Genomic DNA, 5,057 nt, shown 5'->3' with positions numbered 1-5,057 from the left:
GTCCTTTCCCAATACACCTTAGGGCAATAAGTTCAGCCTTTTAGGCCGAAGTGCCAGTGGGCAGAGACTCTGCCCTAATGATGCCAGTTAATGATACTACAGCTGCCCCTGCATATCTCTTGCCGTCCTGGACAAAGCTGCTCCCATCAGTGAACCAGGTTACTTCAGCATCAGATAACAGGGTATCTCTCAAATCTGATCGGGTCCCGTGGACATGGGCCAGGATTCCAGCACAATCATGCAGGGGGCATCCAAGTCTGGGTCTGGCAAAAGCATGGCTGGATTCAGGCCACCTGGAAGGTGATTCTAGCAGGATTAAGAAGTAATGTCTGATAATGAGTTATATGGGCGTTACTTAGCCTTCTGTCTGGGGGTGGCTTTAAAACTTTCAATTGCATGTGGTGTGGTGATGGTCAAGTTCTGGCCCAAAGTCAGTTTGTCAGCATCTTTTACCAGTAGTGCTTCTTTGAGTATATAGCCCAAGTATTGGACCTGTTGTTTGCATAGTTGGGCCTTTTTAGCAGAGGCCTGATATCCAAGGCTTCCCAATGTCTGCAACAGGCATTCTGTGCCATCTATATAAGCCTCTTGGCTGTCTGCCTCTACAAGTAGATCATCCATATACTGCAAGAGACTCCTTTCCCCAATGCTACCTGTCTAAGACGCCTCTGCCAGTCCTCTGGATCTGCAGTGGCAGTCAGCAGGATCCTTGCCAGGTCCTTGTTCTGCCTCCTTTCTGCCTTTATCTGTTTTTCCTCTGCACTATCCCTATTATTGTACACTGTCTTGGCCACAGTTATTAAATCCCTTAAGCTCTTTTCACCCAGTCTCTCTACTCTTTGGAGCTTCTTTATATCTGGAGCCGACTGGTTAACAAAAGCCATGGCCACTGCTGCTATATTATTTTTGGCCTCCGGGTCTAATGGAGTGTACCTGCAGAAGACATCCATTATTTGCTCCAAGAATGCAGCTGGACTTTCATTTAGTTCCTGACTAATATTGTATACCTTTGCCAAATTAGCTGGCCTATGAGCAGCTGCTTTGAGACCTGCCAACAGAGCCTGGCAGTAAACCAGAAGCCTCCCCTTACCTTCTGCAGTATTATAATCCCAGTCAGGCCAAGTCAGTGGATAGGCAGCATCAATCAGTGTCGGGTCAGTAGTAGGGACACCAGTATTGCCAGGAATTAATTCCTGGCTTCTGTTTGGATATGTTCCCTTTCCTCTGTGGTAAACAGGACCTGTAATAATTGATGACAATCATCCCAAGTGGGTTGGTGTGTGAATAAGACAGTTTCTAATAAATTAATAAGCTCCTTAGGATTTTCAGAAAAGGGAGCATTCTGGGTTCTCCAGTTGTAAAGGTCACTAGTGGTGAATGGCCAATGGTGATGGGGCTGGTTGTCAGCCTCATCTGTGGGGCCAGCAACTCTGAGGGGTAGAACAGTAGCGTCTGGACCCTCTGGTGTTGCTGCCCTTCTTCTCCTAGTCCCCTGAACCAGTTCCCCCTGTGCCTGTGAAGAACCTGGTACGTGGGGTGTCAGTTGTGGAGGGGGTATCTCCTGTGGAAGAGGTGGATAAGGAGGGGGTGGAAAAATTAGATCTTTTTCCTTGCTGCCCTCTAAGACAGGGTACAGTGGTGGTACTGATGGTTTGGTTTCAGGTTTAGGTGCTTTCTGGTTTGTCATTTTCCATTCTGCAGCCATTAGCACCTCTTTCTGGGGCACCTCAGTTTTCTGTAAAGGAAGAAAAGACTTGACCCAAGGAGGGGAGTTACTAACTAAATTTCCCCAGACCATTATGCATAATATTTGATCCAAGTGTCCCATATGTGGTTGAAGAATAATTTTCTCAACCGTGTTAGTGACAGCGGGATCAAAGGTCCCCTCCAAGGGCCATCCCACGTTGAAAGTGGGCCATTCAGACCTGCAGAAAGTAGTTAATTTGTCCTTCCTGACAACAACAGAGAGGTTATGGGCTTGAGTCTTAACCTCTCCAAAATGTGCAGGAACCAGGTCCAGGGGTGTAGAGGGAGTCTGTCCCATTGTATCCATCTCAGTCACAGAGAAATAGATAACCAAAGACAAAACAGAGAGCCAGAAACACACGCAGAAGGCCAAGTAGCAAATTCCCCTGCTCGTGTGGAAGAAAAACTGAAAGTAGGATGGGGCGAACTGCTGTGCCTTGTCCTTTCACAGAACTCAACAGAGTCCAGGGCCCTCCGTCCTCTCTGCTGGGGTCTGGAACGTCTTTCAGACCTCTGTGGTCATGGTCATCCAGCGCATCCACTCCAACTGCTCCTGACCACACTGTTCACAAGTTTGCCTCGAGGCTCAAAACAAAAGCTGGGGCAGACACAGACAGGCACAACTAGATACAAACAGACACTTACCGGCCGGCCAGGAACCCTTCGGTTTGGGGGTCCTGGGGGTGTGTGGTCTTGGGGATCCCGGACGAGCCCCCAAGATGTTGTGCCCAGTTCACAAGAGCCCCCCAAAGACTACCAAGGAGCCTACCAATGCAAACACACAAGGGTTTTTTTATTGTTACAAGCTTAAGCTTAGGCCCATTCTGTCACCGACCCAGCAGATATCAGATGTGAGACCCCTTGCTTTGGGAGACAGAGGTTTTTATAGGTTTACTTCAGCAAGTTCAGCAAGTGGGGGGTCTCCAGCCTGGCAAGCATCTGATTGGTTGCAGCCCAGTGTCAAACCATAAACTGCTGCCTTCAGGAAATCTGAAGAGACATCTGGACTTTTAGTACTTTCCTGTCCCGGGTTAATTGACCGTTGGCAGGGTTGTTCTCTATCTGTTCCAAGTATACTTTTTTGTGGTATTTCCTGGAACAGGGTTCAGGGCTGGGTCAGTCCCATGTAGGTTTTATGCAAGATGGAGTCACTCAGGTCTCTCATTCCCCCCTCTGACTAGTACCTTGGGGGCCCAATCATGAGCGCTCTCTTATCTCATGTTCTTCAACACCCAGACTCTGGAGGGACTGATAGTGGGTATCGGTTGCTGTCACGTTACCTTAAGATCTCCTCCCTGGGAGGGTCCACCATATGTGTCCCATTGTTTTACAGCCCCAGCGAGCACAATAAGTAGCACTATCCCCTCCACACCTATTTTTCTGGGACTTGTATTTTGGAGTTCCAGGCCCTGGGCAAATGTAGAACTGGCCTGGTTTTCTGTATGGGCCTGGAGAGTTAGTTAGAGTGTAAGGATGTGCACCTCCCTTAGGATTGAAATCAAAGAAAGCATCACATCTTGGAGGACCCAAGTCAGATTCATAGGTTGATGCAGGCTTCCCAGTGCAGGAGTGGCTATCATGGGGAACAGAGTATATACAGTCAACAGTTTGAAAATTGGGTGAGCTTTAGCTTGAGCAGACTGTTGGGGTCCTTTGAAACTCTCCATCCTGAAGCTGGGGATGCGCAGTCCTCTATGGTGAACAGATCAGCTGGCCGTACATGTGTGTGGTGGATCCACGATGCTACACCATCCACTTTGAGGGCTGTGGGGGTGGTCAGTAGGATGACATAGGGCCCCTTCCACCATGGCTCTAAGGATCCTTGCCAATGCCTCTTAACATAGACCCAGTCACTGGGTCAATATCGATGAGGTTCTGGAGGGGGGTCCTGTCTCATAAAGAGCACGTAGTTTAGGCTATACATGTTTATGGAACCATTGGACTCCCCTGAGGTCATTCAACAGGTCCCGATCTTTAAATTCAGTAATCTTCCTGCCCAGTCACCCAGGGAGCAGTACCTGCCTCTCCCTGTCCCACATCTGTTTCAATATCTATAACTTCTTGGAGTACAAATATACAACAGTAACTGCTCCATTTTCTTTAAGCAGAAAAACTACTTAACACAGGAATTCAGTGCTGAAAATAGTTGTTGATGAGGCCAGAGGAGCAGAGCCTCCAGGGATGGTTGTCAAAACAGATTGTGGAAGTCCTGCTGTGTCTGCCCTAGTCAGGAAGCTGGGGAATCAGAAAGTCCTGTCATAACTCCTGTCTCCAGGACTCTGCTTTGATACAGAATCCAGGAAGCTCTCCTGCAGCTCTTGACTACAAAGTCATGCCACACATATTCTGTAAACATCAGTAAAATTAGATGCCACCCCAATATGCTATATTCTCATTTCCTACCTAAGTGCTGAATTTAAGTCATGTGGGCATGCATCTGATTTAACAATGCTAATGTGTTAGATTCAAAAGAATTGGACAAATGTTTGCTTATTTAATATTTTTTGTTGTTGTTTTAGTCTTTTTGAGACAGGGTCTTTCTGTAGCCCCAACTGGCCTGGAACTCACCATGTAGACCAGGCTGGCCTTGAACTCACAGAGATCCGCCTCCCTTTGCCTCCTGAGTGCTGAGACTAAAGGTGTGTGCCACCATGCCTGGCTTTAATATTAGATTTATTTTAAATTATGTGTATATGTGTGTGTGTATATGCACATGTGAGTGCAGATGCCCATGGAGGCCAGAAGAGAGCATCAGATCTCTTGGAACTGGAGTTTCAGATGGTTGTGAGCTGCCTGATATAAGTGCTGGGAACTGAATTCTGGTCCTCTGCAAGAGTAGGACATGCTCTTAACTACTGAGCCATCTTTCTAGCAACCTGGACAAATGTTTTTAGCTTTCTAGCCTCTATACAACCCAGAGACACACTCTTGGAGGTTAGAATAATTACCTAGTGAGTCAATCCATTGCATCTGTCAAACATATCTTTTCTTTTTTAAATAGTTTTATTTTGCCAGGCATGGTGGTGCATGACTTTAATCCCAGCACTCGGGAGGCAGAGGCAGGCGGATCTCTGTAAGTTCAAGGCCAGTCTGGTCTCCATAGTGAGTTCCAGGACAGCTGGGGCTACAAGGAGACCCTGTCTCAAAAAGATACCATTACTTCATGATGGTTGAGAGAGAGAGAGAGAGAGAGAGAGAGAGAGAGAGAGAGAGAGAGAGAGAGAGAGTGAGAGAGAGAGAGTGAGTGAGTCTGTGTATGGACATATAAGGTCAATTTCAGGTCAATCCCAATACTAAAATCATTCCAGCAG

General features: G+C 47.2%; 1 pseudogene; it reads left to right on the top strand.

The window, feature by feature from the left end:
- Positions 1-214: 214 nt before the first annotated feature.
- LOC103731342 overlaps positions 215-5,057 on the top strand; it is a 30,866-nt pseudogene continuing 26,023 nt past the window's right edge.

This window comes from Nannospalax galili, unplaced genomic scaffold (genome assembly GCF_000622305.1).
Source record: "Nannospalax galili isolate Female #2095 unplaced genomic scaffold, S.galili_v1.0 scaffold854, whole genome shotgun sequence".
NCBI lineage: Eukaryota > Metazoa > Chordata > Mammalia > Rodentia > Spalacidae > Nannospalax > Nannospalax galili.
Note: the sequence above shows the minus strand (reverse complement) of the source record. Positions and strands in the feature narration are given on the sequence as shown.